We start from the raw sequence: 18,130 nt of genomic DNA on the forward strand, positions 1-18,130 counted from the left end.
GTTTTCCCACAACCTATTCTCTCGGTACACTACACTCGACCTGTGACTGGAAGTTTCTGTTGTTATGTGATCATAGGATGCTCTGGAATGTGGTGTGTGGGAGACCATGGTTCTTCAGGTATGGGGAAATAAAAGCACAGAATTAGTGTGGTAGAATTAGACCTTTAAGGGTTACATCCCTCACCTGTCAGTACCCACTGTTGATTTTTTCTTTCTTTTTCTTTTTTTTATTTTGGTATCAGGGATTGAACCAGGGGCACTTGACTACTGAGCCACATCCCCAGTCCTGTTTTGAATTTTATTTAGAGACAGGGTCTCACTGAGCTGCTTAGGGCCTCGCTTTTGCTGAGGCTGGTTTTGAACTCATGATCCTCCTGCCTCAGCCTCCGGAGCCACTGGGATTACAGTCTCCCATTGTCATTTTCAATGGGTAAGATTTTGAGGAGATGGGTGCAAGGAAAAGGAAACAAGATTGGAGAGATTGTCCAGTTCAGAGTAGACAGGCAGCTGCCACACCATTCGCTGCTGTATTCACCAGGCAACCTGAGAAAAGCTTCAGCACCTCAGTTCCCATGTATATTCCTTAAAAGGCATCAGCAGCTGCCTGATTCGGTTGAATGGCCTATTTCTTCATTTTCAGCCTGGCTCTTTCTTCTCTTTGCTTGGCTCGCCCTTGGACAGATGCCTGAAACTATTTTAGCTCTATTCTTTGCCCTTGCTGATAACAGCTGTTTCTCTAACCTACCTGTGCTGTGCTGCATGTGTTGGAGAATCCTTTCTGACCTGGCCCAGACTTCCTCAGTGGTACCTCCTCTAGGCACTTCTAGCCGCCCCCCAATGAGAACAATAACAACAGTGACAAGATGTTTTCTTAAACCGAGAACCAGAAAAACATGGTTTGAATTGAACACCATTCAACTCAAATTTAATTTCAGTTGAACTAAGTGGGTGGTTTATATTTCTTTTCTATCTGAGCATCATCCTGGCTTCTACTTTGATCATCAAGTTATAAGATCATAAAGGCAGAGTTCTGAAAAACCTGAACACCATGACCTTGAAAGATCCTCTACTCAGATAAATCCAGTTTAGAATCTTCTGTGGCCTCTTGAGCCTTGAACTCATAAGTCTTTGCAAAGAATCAAGTGTCATTTGGGATAAACATATGGAAATCGTAATATCGAAAGTGACATTGAGCCAGGCATGGTAGGGCTCACCAGTAATTCTAGTGACTTGGGGAGGCGAAGGCAGGAGGACTACAAGTTCAAAGCCAGCTTCAATAATCTAGTGAGGCCCTAAGCGACTCAGCAAGACCTTGTCTCAAAATAAAAAGGGCTGGAGATGTGGCTGAGTGGTTAAATGCCCCTGGTATCAAAACCACAACAAAAAAGTGACATTGAAAAACACTAGAATGTCTTCATGTGACAGTAATTTTCCACTAGTAGAACTTACTGGCTGAATCACCTGGTTTCTTGCAGTACTTCTTTCTTCATAAGTCAAGTGCTCAAACCCGAATTAATGTAATGTTTTATGAAAATTCCATATTTGGAGCAGGTTGGGTATTTTTGGAAAGCAGACTCAGGGTGGAGCAAAGGAAGAAGATGAACTGTAGTGAAATGCTAATGACAACATCTAGCTGATCCTGCTGGGGTTCAGGAGATGGGGGGGGGCTCTTTGGTTGTCCTGAATTGGGGTGGGGGAGCCAGGCTGTTTCCTCCCACCATTAGCCAATCACTGGATTCAATCTGCCTGTGGTAGGGAGCACAACTAGGGTAGGGAGAAGGTGGCTATCTTTTGAAGGCAGATCTCCAAGCGTTTGCCAGCTGAGGGATGTCAAACAACAACTCTCCAAATCTGGGGACAATCAATACTTCAGCACCTGAGAGGGCACTGGGGTGGTGTGACAAAATTTTGCCAATGCAAAAATATTTATAGGAAAAAAAATTATGATCTATGGTAGATCAAGAGCTTTGAAAGTCCTGAGTGTGCTCGGACAGGGAGAGTCTGGGCTATATGAGATCCATCAGTGGGTACATGGCTGCTCACCAGGCAGGAAGGCTGTTTCCCTGTGTGGATTTCTATGGTTTGCACAATTGTAGTTTTGGACTCTCAGTGCCTTGTGGACTACTGGGCACTCAGTAGTACTGATTGGCCAACCCTGGATATACAGGCAAATTACTATATTAGAGCCTTGTTATAATATGAGCTACTCTTAGGCAAAATTTAATAAGATGGGTTTAAAATAAAGGTTCTTCTCTCTTTTTCCTTTTTTTTTTTTTTTTTTTTTTTGTGTGTGTGTGGTACTGGGGATTGAACCCAGGGTCTTGGCAAGCACTCTACCAGCTGAGCTATATATCCTCAGCCCCAAAAGTTCTTCTCTTAGTCCATTTTTTTTTGTGTGTGTGTGTATGTGTTTTCCTTTGTCCATGGCATAAAATAACCACTTTATTAATTACTATTTAGACAAATATTCCTCCACATAATAACTTACTACGCCATTTAAAATAAGATGTGTAGCTGGGTGTGGTAGACATGACTTTAATTCCAGCAACTCAGAAGGCTGAGGCAGGAGGATTGCAAGTTCAGATCAGCCTCATCAACTTAGTGAGACCCTGTCTCATAATAAAAAATTAAAAGGGCTGGGGATGTAGTTCAGTGGTAAAAGTGCCCTTCGGTCCCTCCAAAATTGTGTATACCTTAGGGGGTTCCTGAAATGGGAGAACACTTGCAAACGTAAAGAAAGTGTTAGAATCTTTATTTCTATCTTTTTTTTAAGCTAAAAAAGGGAGGAGAAAAGCTTTACAATGAAATCTTGTGTTACAAGGAACTATTTTAAAGTTAAATATTATTTGGTTATAAAATGGAGCAAAGTACTAATATATGAGTGAACCTTGAAAATTTATGTCAGGTGAAGAAAACCCGTCCCAAAAGACGACACATAGATTTCATTTATATTAAATGTTTAGAATAGAAAATTCTTGGGAGACAGAAAGTAGATTAGTTTTTGCCTCAGGCAGGGGGAAGAAGAATGGGGGGGGGATAGCTAAAAGATATAGGGTCTATTTTTGTGCTGCTAAATATTCCCTAAAATTTGATTACAATAAAATCTTCATAAAATACAGATTCGTATTTGGCATAACTGAACATATTAAAACTCATGAAACTGTACACTTTAAATGGACCAACTATACAGCATATTCATTATATCCCCAAAATACAGTTATGAAAATAATTTAATACACAATCAATATTCTAATATTTAATATAAAGATAATAATAGGAACGTATCCTTAACCAAAAACACTTATTATATGTATGTTAACGTTGATAGAGATCATGACTGAACAAGTTTGGAAACCACTTATCTATTAATATATAAAAACCTAGAATATTAAAGTAACCTATTAGCCAGGTGCCGTGGCGCATGCCTGTAATCTCAACAGCTTGGGAGGCTGAGGCAGGAGGATTGTGAGTTCAGCACCAGCCTCAGCAACGGCAAGGTGCTAAGCAACTCAGTGAGATCCTGTCTCTAAATAAAATACAAAACAGGGCTGGGGATGTGGCTCAGTGGTTGAATGTCCTTGAGTTCAGTCCCCAGTACCAAAAAAAAAAAAAAAAAGTTACCCATTGCTACCAACAATGGAACACAAACTCTGTGACCGAAAAGAAGATGCATTTATTATCTCACATTTTCCCTGAGTCAGGAGTCCTGCTCAAGGTCTCTGACAAGGCCACAGTGTTGGCTAGGCCTAGGTCACTTTCCAATTCATGTAGTCTTTGTCAGAATTCAGTTCCTTGAAAGCCATTGAATCAAGGACATCAGTTCCTGAGTTGCTAAGTGTCCCCTGAAGACTACCTTCAGTTCCTTGGGTCCTGTGTCCCTCCAGTATGGCTGCCTGATTCATCAAAGTGTGCAAAGAGAAAAGGCAGTAGAGAAATATCAGTGATCATTTTTTAGTTGTTGTTGAACTTTATTCTGTATTAAAAACAAAAATCCTGGAAAGCTTCATAAAATACAGATTCCTATTTGGCATATTAGATTACAATGTTAATGTGTGATTATAGTTTAAAATATGTAAGTAAAGAATTGACACAGGCCAGTGCACCACTCCTGTAATACTGGCAGCTCTGGAGGCTCATGCAGGAGCATTGTGAGTTCAAAGTGAGCCTCAGCAACTTAGTAAGGCCCTAAGCAACTCAGGGAGACCCTGACTCAAAAGGACTGGGGATGTGGCTCAGTGGTTAAGTGCCCCTGGGTTCAATCCCTGGTGCCGAAAAGATTTGATACAAATGTTTTAAATTGAAACTGTTATCACCCTTAAACAGTTTGGAGATTTTTAACTCATCATGTATAGAAATTTAATTTGAGTATTGAAATTTATTTTATTGATTAGGAAGATAGTTTATTAATCCAACATTTATTGTAATCAAATGTAGTTATTCACTTTATAAAATTCTTTTTAATATGCTAATTAACATTTGCTAGAAACAAAATAAAATTCACATGTTGATCTTAAAAGAAGAAAATAAATATACCAATTCCTGGGCTTCCCTGTTTAGAAACAAAATAAATTTTACATGTTGATATTAAAAGATGAAAAAAAAAACACCCCAATTCCTGGGCTTCCCTTTCAGAAATTCTGATTCAGTAGATTTAGGCAAGAACAGTGTCCTACCAAGATTTAATGGTACCTGAGGCAAAAGGAGAAAAATCAACAATATCAATTCTATCTTAACATTTTGGTATTTCATTAATAATGGGTTGTCTAACATTGATTTTTTTAAAAACATTGCATTAAAATATCACTTATCTTGATTGTGGAGTTTTTTTTTTTTGGTCATTCCTTAAATTTTGAACCCAAAGTGATTACCTCACCCACCTAACTTTTCATTTCTAGCTGTGACTCTAAGTGGGAAGACTGAACAGAATTACATCTTTTTTCTTTTATTTATTTATTTGTGATTTTAGTTGTAGTTGGACACAATGCCTTTATTTATTTATTTTTTTGTTTTGTTTTTATGTGGTGCCAAGGATTGAACCCAGCCCCCTGCACATGCTAGGCAAGCGCTCTACTGCTGAGCCACAATCCCAGCTCTTTCTTTTTTCTTTTGATATGGAATGATCCAACTTTCTCTGGTTTTTCTCTACCAGGGAATGCGGACTGGGTAAGGTGAGGCCAGCTTTGGCTGATGGTACTGAAAGAAACCAAGAAGGAGATGGAGAACAGGGATGGATAGCGTTCTGTATTTCTGAAATTATCAGATAGGATATGTAAGGCCCTTATGTTTTGCTATAGTCCACCTTGCATGTCATTCTAGAATATTCCATTACCTAAACATCCAGGCTGTTTAGTGTAGCCTTACAAAATAAATTGGTCACAACAAATAGATATTTTCATCAAAATCAGAAATTTAAAAATGCCTAGAATTAGCTCCATGCTGACTCTGGCATGGGGTTACCTGATTATGGGGTACCAATCCATTATCAGAGTTTTTGAAAATGGACCTGGAAGCTAATTCATTTTATGGCATCACTTATGTGTCTTTCTTTGGGTTAATTCAGAAGTTACTCAACAGAAAACTTTTTCTTTCTTCTCTGGTCTCTGCCCACCTCTTGTTTTGGTGTATCTTGTATTAGAGAGATTCCATAATTTCTTGGAGTGAAAAATGCCCAGGCAATTCAAAACCCTTTAAAAAGTTATCTTGAAGAATTTCCTGAATCATGGGACTCACCCCACACACCCCTTTCTCCTTATTTTTCTCTAGCTTCAGTAAATGAGAGGAAACATTTGACCCTTCACTTTCTGAGTCTGGCATATTCACTTAGTATGATGGTCTCCAGTTCCATTCATTTACCAGCAAGTGCCATAATTTCATTCTTCTTTATGACTGAGTAAAACTCCATTGTGTATATGGACCACATTTTCTTTATCCATTCATCTGTTGAAGAGCATCTAGGTTGGATTCATAGCTTAGCTATTGTGAGTTTCAATGCTATACACATTGATGTGCCTATATCATGATAGCATGCTGATTGTAGTTCTTTAGGGTAAATACCGAGGAGTAGGATAGCTGGGCCATGTGGTGGTGCCATTCCTAGGCTTTTGAGGAATTTCCGTACTGTTTTCCAAAGTGGTTGTATTCATTTGCAATCCCACCAACAATATATGAGTGCATCTTTTCCCGGACATCCTCACCAGCATTTATTATTTATATTCTGGCTAATTGCCATTCTAACTGGAGAGAAATGAAATATCAATGTAGGTTTGATATACATTTTCCTGATTGCTAGGGATGTTGGACATTTTTTTTTCACATATTTTTCTGGCCATTAGCATTTATTCTTTTGAGAAATGTCAATTTAGTTCTTTTGCTCATTTATTGAGTTATTATTATTATTTTTTGGTGTTAAGTTTTTGGGGAGAGGGAAGAGGAATAAATAAAGGGAAGAAATGCAGAATGAAACTGACCAAATTATGCTATGTACACACATGGATATATCACACTGAATTTCACCTGTATGTGTATCTGTAAAACACTAATTTATTTATTTATTTATGATTATTTTTTCTTATCTTCAAGAGACAGTTGAGATGGGGTGGGGGTCTTGATGTTAAGGTGAAGCAGGTTAATAAGGGCCAACCATCAGCAAACTCATTCTATCTGAGCCTGATGGTGCATGCTGTAAAACACTAATTTAAAAAGCAATAAATAAATAGAAGGCAGACCAGTAAAATAGAGGAAATAGAGGAATAGAGGAAGTGGAACGGGAGGTGGGAGGAGGTGAGGGAAAGAGGAAGTACTGGGGACTGATACGAAGCAAATTATATTCCATGCATGTATGATTATGTCCGATGAACCCTGCTATTATGTATAATAATAATGCACTAGTAAAAACATTGTAAAAAGAATTTCCTGAATTAAATCAGGTCTGCAAAGAAGGATTTCATTGGCTTCTCACCACATTTAGAATAAAATCCAAATTTCCCCATAGTCTGCAAGACCCTGCTTGATCTGACTCCTACATCATTTTCAATTTATATCATATCACTCTTGCCTTGGTCACTCTATTCCAGCCACACTGACGTCCTTATTCCTCAGAAGCCACATCTGTTTCCACTTTATGTACTTTGTATTGACTGTGCCCTCTATATGGACCACTCTTCCCTTAGATGAACCGATTCTCTAAGGCCTTCCTAGATCCATCCAGCAGCTTCCCCTGCCATCTCTATTATATGAACTTGTTTTATTTCTGGGGTAGCATTTTCTATCCTTGAAATTAATCCATATGTTTCTTTGTTTATTGATTATGTATCTCTTCCACTAGAATGTAAACCACATAGAGAAAGGGCTGTTTTACTTACTGCTGTTGCCATCACATAGACCAGAACATACCACATGGTGGGGACTCAATAAGTATTTGTTAATGAATGAATAAATTTTCAGTTTGTGCACCCTTACTAATCAATTACTTATATAATATATATATTATGTAAAATGTGTATGTATGGAATATATATTTACAATATAAAATGCATATATAATAATACTTTATATAAAAATACTTTATATAAAATTATTTATAATAATACTTTATATAAAATGCTGTATATTTATATATATCCCACATGTTTTGAGGTTTTCTTGTAATATCCCTAATCTCTTTTTCTGCTTATCAATTACCAGAAAAATGATGGGCCATCTTACCCTTGGATGATTTGCTTTGGTTAAAGAATATCATGCCAAACTTTATCTTTTGGTTTTGAGACTTCAAAGCTTTGTGATTTTTCTAAGTCCTTTTTTCTGGTAATTTGACTACTAGCCTTAGGCTCCCCTAATAATTCCTATCATTTGTTGTATGTCCTGGGGAAATTGGTCTGCTAAAGTGGAGACATTTTGAGTCCCATATTTAATCTGAAGAATTCATAGAACTTCTTCGTTGTATGTGATCATATGCCTATGTTTATTTTAATAAAAATTATATTTTAAGTTACTTATGGGGTGACACAGGCCATGAAGATCTGAACCCCCAGCACATGTGTGCATGCGCGTGTGCACATGGACACACACACACACACACACTGCTGAATGCATGCCTCAAGATGATATGCCCTCGTTTGGAACTGTGATATATCATCCTCAAAGGGGGATAACAGGAAGAAAAATGGGACTCTTTGTGAGGCTTGGAGGGGAAAACTTTGTGATAAGAAAGTAGAGATATGCCCCTGTTATAACATAGTAAGGTTGAAACTTGGCTTCCTAACCCATTCAAATATAGCTATTTCATCCCATTTCATTCTCCTTTATTTTTATTTTTCATTTTTTTGATACTGGGGATTGAACACAGGGGCACTTAACCACAGAGCCACGCCCTCAGCCTTTTTACTTATTCATTTTGAGACAGGGTCTCACTAAGTTGCTGAGGCTGGCTTTGAACTTGCTCCTCCTGCCTCAGCCTCCAGAGCTGCTGGGATTACAGGTATGTACCACTGCTCTGGCTCATTTTTTTTTTAACTTCTCCATAAATTTATTAGAGTCTGATAACAAGAATTGAAAAAATACTTTGTATCTGACATGGCTTATTGGAAATGTTGAACATAGGAATATCATTCTTAGCAAGAGAAAAACTAAAATACTTTTTAAATATGACCTGACTTTTAGATATCAGGTAGATAAAGGAAAGAAAGGGATTTTTATAGTCTCATTTTGGACAATGAAGTAATAGTTTTCTTTTCCCACCTGTATGAAATTAAATTTCAGGGAAATTATTGTGCTAATGTATACATATTAATGGATTGGATCAGTTTATAGGCTACAAGGTTGTTTCCATCCAAAAAGAATTTTATTCAAATGAAATAATATTTCTTAGTCCACAGAACCTAACAGAAGACTAGGGCTTTGTAGCTGCAGGATTTTACAGTTAGTTATTATTAGCATTATGAAAAAATAAGGTAAAGATTCATAAGATATATTCCAAAATATCAGTTGCTCACAAATGCCAATTATTTGTATTAAAAAACTTAGTCTAGAGAAATCCTATAAAAATATCTACATTTGATTAATGTGCTAAGCACCACTGTATCACTTTACAAAAATCTCATTTTTAAATCCACACCAAATGGTTGTCACTCCATCTTTCTCAAAGATCCCTCTGAGCAGCACCTGCTATGACATGATCAATCCTAAATTGTCATCCTTCTGTCAAATCCACTGTACTTAACCCAGGTGAGATTTTTTTTTTTTGAGTCAGTCCATTCCAATGCAGAATCACTATAGAGCAATGTTTCCCAGCATGTGCTTTGGAGGACCCCATTCTCTCAAGAGTATTCATTGGATTTTCTTTTTTGGTAAAAGGGATTGAAGCCAGGGGTGCTTAACTACTGAGCCACATCTCCAGCTGTTTTTATATTTTATTTTGAGACAGGTTCTCACTGAGTTGCTTGAGCCTCAATAAGTTGCCGAGGCTGAATTTGAACTTGCGATCCTCCTGCCTCAGCCTTCTGAGCTGCTGGGGTTATAGGTGTGGGCCACCCAGTTATATAGTTTAATTCTTAATGACTTTATTTAACAACAGTCAGCATAATTCCTGAAAATTTAAGAATTGATTCTTGCAAGTCAGTGTGAGCAGACTGTAACACACCATTGAATCCATTATATAATTAGTAGTACATCATTAATTATGGTGTTACTCTAGTATCCTCATTTTGGAGGGGGAAGAATGGAGCATCCTGGCTGAGAGACAGGTGGGGAATTGTAGGACTCCAGTTGTGGGTGTGGTGGGAGTGTGTGTGGGTGGAAGGCGGTGGTATGGGCTGGGAGTGGTGGCATTGTATGAGGGCTCAGACAAGTGCAAAGAATGGTGATTGTGACGATAAGGTCAGGGAGTGACTACCAGGTATTTCCCCTTAGAGGGGAAAGAGGAAAGAAAAATACAAGATACTGAGATGCTATGAATGTGTTGGTCACGTGACCCACTGCATTTCACGGAATCCCCTCAACAGACTTGGAAGGCAGATAGCCAAGTAGCACAGTGCAAGAACACAAGCTCAGGTCTAACCAGCTCCCAAATCATATCCTCTTCATTTTGTCAAGCAAGACTTGAGAGTTTACAAGTGGGCGGAGTAGGGGTGTCTGTCAATAAGGGACAAACAGTTAGGTGAATGTCACAGTGAAACAAGAACAGAAGGTGTTGGATCTGGGAGGGTGGTCGCTGGAACAGTCTCACAGTAGACTCAGTCTCTGGTGTAACCCTGAAAATGTCTGCCATCAGAGTGGGGACTCCAGGGTAATAGAGGGATTCTGAGTTCGGGCAGAAATGTCCAGGTTTCCTTGCCGTAAAGTCATTGTGTGGAGCTGCTTGAGATGAATGTGGCCTCAGCTCAAATACTAGAGTAGACCCCAGAGGGGATACAAAGGATTCTATGGGCTTACTGCTCTCCTTGGAATTTTATGGCAGATCTGAGCATCCATGGTTGCTATTTCCCTTCTCCAGATGTTGAAAGGCATTTTCCCCACCACTTGTCTTGATGCTAATAGGAGAATGGGGGGAGGGACTCAGTCCAGAAACTGGTTCCCATCTGAAATTTCAGTGTTGGAACTTTCTTCGGAGTCTATTACGGTCTATAGTATTCAGCATTCTTTTAGTGACAAGTGAGAGGACTCTAATTTGATTCATTTAAGGAAAGCAAGAGATTGTTTTTTTTTTTTTTTTCTCTTTTCTCATGTAACTGAATGAACAAAAGGAAGGGAAAAGATCAATGGAATTTGGAACAAAATTGCTGCTGGGATTCATCTATTCCATCTTCATTTCCGTTTCTCCAGTTTGGCCTCGACTTTTCAAATCACCTGCCCTTCAGAGTGAACCTAGAGTCGAGGATACCCTTACCTTCACCCAAGAAGAAAGGATTTTTCCTCAATGGATAATGGATAACTGAAAATAGAAATCAAGTTCAGCCAGGAGGCCACTGCAGCGGCCCAGGAGAAGGATGGTAGTAGCTTGGATCAGGGTGGGCGTTGAAGAGAGAGAGAAAAAAGTAGGTGGAATTGAAAAATGCAAATCTGGGAGAAGGGATGGACCAGTATTTGGTGTGAGATGAAAGAGAGGGGGGTGGTCAGGACCACTTTAAGGCTGTAGGCTTGAGAAATGGCTGTGCTATAACTTAGGTCACGTCAGGATGTTTTGGATCTTGATTTGTTGAGAAACACGCTGAATTTCCAGATAAAAAGTAGTCCGGGGATAGAATATTCCAGGGTTAGTTAATTTACACACACTCAAGGATGTCATCAAGAACTTGAGCTATTTTTTTTCACCTTTCTTTCCTTTAAATTAACTCTATATATTGTTTCAAGATGGTTTTTCACTCTTCTAGACATCATATTATTATGATATTATTATATTATGGCTGCTCTATCTGTAATACAGTCATAATACTGTAGCATGTAGGCAACATCCGTGAGATGAAAAATGAGGAGAATGTTTTCTTCTGGGTGGCTCATTTAATCAGTAAAGAAAACCTTTCAACTGAAAGAGATAGGAAAAACCAAGCTGTTTTTCCTCCTCTGATATACAATACAGAACAATTCATTTCTTTTTTTTGTCCACATTTTTTTATTGGTGCGTTATAGTTGTACAAATTGGTGGGATTTGTTGTTACGTATTTGTACATGCACACAATATAACAGTTTAATTTGGCCAATAACACTCCCCACTCCCTCCCTGATTCCCACCCATTGGTCCCTTTGATTTTTAGGAGATCCACCCCCACCTTTCTTTTCCTTTTTTTATCTCTAGCTTCTGCAAATGAGAGAAAACATAGGATGCTTAACCTTCTGAGTTTGACTTATTTTGCTTAACATAATGGTCTCTAGTTCCCTCCATTCATCAATAATTTCACTGTGTATAAAACTCCATTGTGTATATACCACATTTTCTTTATCCATTCATCCATTGATGGACTTCTGTGTTTGGGGATTTCTCCCTACCAACAACCTATTCTCTGGGGACACCAACTGGGTGTCCTCTGTTCAATCCAATGCTGATGCTCTCTGTAATATCACTTTGTCCCAATAATAATAGTAATGTCATGTACCTGACAGAACTATTGACTAATAATTATAATAATATATCTTGGTTTTCCTTCGTAGTTCTTAGCTCATAAACTCCTTCCCCAAGACAGGGATTTCCCCTAGAATTTCTCCTCTCTGAAGTGGGTTATAGAAGCACTAACTGTAAGAAATTATTTGACATACTTTGTCTCACCATAGATCACAAGACCCCGATTCCTTGCCTGGGAGGAAGGAATTCTGCACAGAGAGACCAAGAAAATCTGAACAGTCAGACCTTGCTGGGTTCCCCCAACCAGTCTGCTGGCATTTTAGATGTGCAATGGAGACTCCATTGAAAGCCCAAGGACAGCCTTCCTGGAGTGGTGCAACTCAAAAGTGCACACAAGATTCACGTTCCTTACCCCATTCCTCACCCTATGCATCTCTTCATCTGACTGTTTGTAATATCCTTCATAATAAGTCAGTAAACTAAGTCAGTGTGCCTCTGAATCCTGTGAGCTGCTTGTACCACGTCATTGAAGTTGTGGGATCCCTGGTTTATATCTAGTGGGTCAGAAGCACAGATAAAACAACTTGGGGTTGTGAATGGGACCCGAGATGAAGGGAAGTCTTGGGAGATTGAAGCCCCAATAGGGTCTGATGCTACTTGATTGTTTGTTTGCTACTGGAGAGAAATCTTCACAATTTCTTGAGGTCACAGAAATCTTCTGTGCTGTTTGCTGTGGTGTGAGAACAGAGAAAAGAAGTTTGGGTTTTTTTTCCTACTCCCTGTCAACCCATAGATAGTGCGAGACTCCCACAGGTTAAGGGTTCAGTCCCACCAGACCACTCCCTTCTTCAGATGTCAATCACAAACCACAAGTTGTGATCCATACTTCTGACTGTCCGGCTGTAAACCAAAGGATCCCACAACCCCTTCCCTGGGTTAAATTAATTGGCTAGAGTGGCTAACAGAACTCAAGAAAATATTTTACTTACGCTTACCCATTTATTATAAAGAATATTAAAGGAGATGCAGATGAGCAACCAGATGGAAGAGATATATACAGTGAGATGTGTGGGAATGGGTGCACAGTTCCATATACAGTTCCATATACAGAACTGGGTATATCACCTCTAAGCACCTGTGGGTGTTCTGCAGCTCAGAATCTCTCCAAACCCTGTCCCCGCTCCCTTTTTTAAGGAGGCTTCATATAAAAAGCATGATTGATTACAGAATTGGCCATTGGTGACCAACTCAGTCTTCAGCCATTTTCTCTTCAAAGCTGAATCTAATCACTTCAGTTTCACAGGCAACCAGCCCCCATCCTGGAGCTACCGAGGGGCTTGCCAAGAGTTGTCTCTTTAAAACAAAAGGTGTTCCTAGCACCCAGAAAATCCCAAGGGATGTAGGAGTACTGTGTCAAACACTCCTATCATTCAGGAAATTACACAGGTCTTTAGGAGGTCTGTGTTAGAAACTGGGGTTAAAGACCAAACAGTAAAACAAAGTGTTCTCCTAGTACTCATATCTACAAGGGTTTTAGGAGCTCTGGTTCAGGAACTGGAGTCAGAGGTCAAAACCACATTGCTTATCATCTCCTGGTGTCATAGCTGCTATGCCTATGATATAGCTGTAACACCAGAGCATGCAGGTGGCAACCGCTAGGTGTCAAAAAAGGAGAGTGTTTCCTTCTGTTTGCTTTTTGAGTCAAAAAAAGAAAACCTTTCCAGAAGCCTCCACTGTCTTTCACTCATATTTCATTGACCCAGATCAGCACACCTAAACAAATCCCTGTAGGAGGGAGGACTGCTGCTGTGACTGACATAGACCCATGAGTCACCCTCAGGATCTGGGAAAGGGCCTAGCCTATGAGACACGTGATTGTCTGGTACCAGAACAAAGGTTCTTAGCAAGGAAAAAATGTGGAATGATTCAGTGAGTTACTTATACAGACACAGATGGTGAAGCTTCAGAAAGATAAAGATTAATCTGACTTATTTTATTTTTATATATATATATATATACAGTTCTTTCTGCCCTGGTTTTCAACTAGAAAAAAACTTTTATTGAAATTACCAAAGACTGTACATGTATGTGTAATTCAGTAGTTGGCAGTTGTTTTTTTTTTAGAGATCCTCAGTGCTTCAAAAGGTTGAGAACCAACCACTTACTATATGGCTGGCACTGTTTTAAATGCTTTACAGATGTTAAGACTGGCCTGATTCTCATAACAATCCTATGAGATAGATCTCAATTTATGATGCTTCCATGGGGGACTTTTTGGCTCTGCTATGGTGTGAAAGCAATGTGCTCTCAGGAGAACTTCGAGTTGTGATACCTGATCTTTCCCAAGCCAGTGAGGTGGGGTACAGATTCTCCTTCTCCATATGAGACAGGTAGCACGTGTGATCACAAGGGTGGACCATTGGTTCCCGACAGTGTGCTGTGTTATGGGCATTTTTTTTGGGGGGGATACAGGTATTCGATAAATTACATGAGATATTGAATGACTAATTATAAAATAAGATTTGTGCTAGCTTATTTTGCCTAACTCCAGGCCAATGTGAGTGTTCTGAGCATGTTTAACATAGATGAGACTAAGCTATGATGTTCTATATGATGGGATAGTCACTTCAACTTGAAATATTTTTAACTTAATGATGGATTTTTCAGGATATAACCCCATTAAAAGTTGAGAAGCATTTGTATTCCTAAACTCCATTTTATAGGTGAGAAAATTAGGTCCCAGAAAAATTAAGTAACCTGCCTAAAGTCAAGTCAAGATTCAAGCCCTGAAATCTAGTTAAAGCCATGGTCTTAACGAGGTTCCATGGAACAGACCAGCAACAGGTTAACAGTGTTTGAGATCCTACTAGAAATCCAATAGGGATGCCAAGTGGCCACTGGTTATGTGTGTCTGAAGTTTCGGAGATTGGAACTGACATAAATTTGGTCATCCTGGACATACAGATAATGTAAAAAACACAAGATTGTGTAAAAATCACCTATCAAAGAGTGTGTCCAAAGAGGAAAGGAAGAGTCAATCTCTATAAACTGAAAACTGATTAGCAAAATGAGTAAGAGGAATCTTATTGGGGTAAGGGAAATGTTCTAAATTGTGGTGATTGTGGTGATGGTTGTGCAGCTCCATAAATTTATAAAAAAATCATTGAATAATACATTTAAAATGTGTGAATTTTATGCTATATAAATTAGATCTCAATTATATTGGGGGGGATACTGGGAGTTGAATCCGGAGGTTCTTTGCCACTGAGACATATCCCCACCCCCCTTTTATTTTGGTACCAGGGATTGAACTCAGGGGCATTCAACCATGGAGCCACATCCCCATCCCTTTATTATATTTTATTTAGAGACAGGGCTTCATTGAGTTGCTTAGTGCCTCGCTGAGTTGCTGAGGCTGACTTTGAACTTGTGATCCTCTTACCTCAGCCTCCTGAGCCTGGGATTACAGGTGTGCATCACCACGCCCAGCTCCCCATTCCTTTTTATTTTGAGACAGGTTCTCACTAAGTTGGTGAAGCAGGCCTCCAATTTGCAATCCTCCTGCCTCAGCCTCCAGAGTTGCTGGGATTTATAGATGTGTGTCAGTGTGCCCAGCTTAAATAAGGTTTTAAAAATTTAAAAAGAAAAGAACTGTGGCACTCCAATATTTAGAGCTGAGAGGAGGAGGAACCTGAAAAGATGTAATGCAGAGATTGAAGGGAAACAGGAGACTGTGGTGTTGCAGAAGTTGGGGGTGGAGAGGAAGAGGAAGTGGTCAATTGTTTTGAAAGTCCTGAGTGTTTGCAGAAGAAAGGACAGAGAAGTGATCACTGGACTTTGCAAGTTGAGGTTGTGCAGAGACCTGTGTTTATGGAGTAGTGAAGATGAAAGTAAAATCAGAATTCACTGAGAAGGGAGTGGGAGGTGAGGGTAGAGAAGCAGCCACCAAGAAGAACTTGAAAAATATAGCCATAAAGGGAGTTGAAAATGGGGAGGCAGATGGAGGTGTGAAATTCTGTGTTTCAGTATTGAGTTTATATGATAATGCAATACAGAGTACAGAAGAAAGTCCTCCAATAAGGAGAGGAAATGGGATCCAGAGTGCAGTGAAATGGTTGGCCTTGGAGAAGAGGTCATTTCAATCCATTTTAATGAAAGGGAGGGGCAAGGTAAAGGAGAAGCATTGAGTACTATTCTGGGGTCCTTCATACTCTCAGTAAAAAAATAAGAAACAATGTCATTTGAGGAAGTGGCGTCAAAGAGGGTGGAGAATATTTAAACATTTCAGGACCAAGGAGTTGGAAAATATATGTCCTGGCTAATAGGGAGATGAACTTCAAGGAATATGCAGAACAGTTCCCAGGCAGTTCTGGGGGCCTACTTGAGGTCTGTGCTATCTTACTGCAGTATTCCTTCATTCAGATTGCTTCATTTATTGATCTTTTTTCTATTTTCTTTTTTCCCTCTTTTCACGTTTTTAATCTGTGCATTATAGTTATATGATGGGATTTGTTGTTAGATGTTCATACATGCCTACAATATAAAACACACACACACACACACATTCATTTTATTCAAGATGGTTTTTTATCTTTTTTATTTCTCTTTTTATATCTCCTTTTTAATTTATCTTTTCTAATTGTGACACTACCTAAAAAGTAATCTTGTGTCATAGTTATGATATAGAGTCCATTTCTAAAATGTCCATTTCTACCTTTAAAGCAATATTTTACTGCTTCCACATTAAGAATAAAATTGATTTTTTTTGTTTGACATATACACACAGATACAGGCACACCCACACCCACCTGTTTTTAAAATTAAAAATATCCCTACAAAAATATCGCTCTAGTCCTGCTTTATTGTCTCTAGAAACTACAAGAGCATATTGCATAGGTATTAGAATTTATTTTATTTTTTATTCTGGTTTGTTATATATGACAACAGAATGCATTACAATTCATATTACATATATACAGCACAATTTTTCATATCTCTGGTTGTATACAAAGTATATTCACACCATTCTGTCTTCATATGTGTACTTTGGAGAATGATGTCCATCTCATTCCACCATCATTTCTAACCCATGCCTCTTCCCTTCCCCTCTTACCCCTTTGCCCTATCTAGAGTTCATTCCTCCCATGCTCCCCCTCCCTACCCCACTATGAAGCAGCCTGATGCTGGTTGTTTTAATGAATCATAATAATAGCCATTATTTATCATGTGGTTAGTATATGCCCAATACTGTTAAAACACTTAATGAACTAGATTTCTTAAAGTCATGTTTGTTGAGCTATAATTTGTATTCGGTACAATTTACCCCATTTAGTTTTATAGTTATATGAATTTTGATAACACAAATACAAAAATGACAACATATATATGGATATATAGTACTACTGTCAAGATACAGAATGTTACTTTGTTCTCCTTTACTTCTTTTTTTAAACAAATAGAGAAATTAATTTTAATACATTTTCATTTAACCCAATGGATTATCAATATTTTAAATTCCCCTTATATTTCTGCACTTGTGTATTTTTGTGCTCCCCTTTAAAAACTTGTACTAGGCAGTGAAGCTACCTATTTAATTTTTGTTTGTCCAAGATTTTGTTCTTAACTAGATACATTAGTTCTGTTTTTTTTTTATTTTATCCATTGCTTTCTGCTTTTCTTTATTATTTTTGTGTTGTTTCTTTTGGATTACTTTTGCTTTTTTTTTCCTTCTTAAAACACCTTGATTTGAAAGCTTAACTCTTTTTTGGTTCATAGTAAAGTTGTGAATTTTCCTTATGGCTTTGAGCATTTCCCACAGTTTCTGAAGAATTGAGATTTTATTATTGTTATTTTCTAAATTAATTACAATTTTTAATTTGAATTTCTTTTCTTGGTAAGATTGATAATTTCTGCTTTTTTTCTTCTTTTGGTAGTAGAGCACTTTGTTTTTCATTTTTATTAATTACGGTAAGCTGAGGTCTCTTAATAATATATAATTTCTTATATAATATAAGTAATTATATTTCTGCCTATTTCTCATTGATGTTTTTGAAGTTGTGACTTTGGATTTGGATCCTA

Source organism: Marmota monax, unplaced genomic scaffold (genome assembly GCF_021218885.2).
Source record: "Marmota monax isolate L192 unplaced genomic scaffold, Marmota_monax_Labrador192_F-V1.1 WCK01_AAM20220418_F8-fsc00022, whole genome shotgun sequence".
Taxonomy (NCBI): Eukaryota; Metazoa; Chordata; class Mammalia; order Rodentia; family Sciuridae; genus Marmota; species Marmota monax.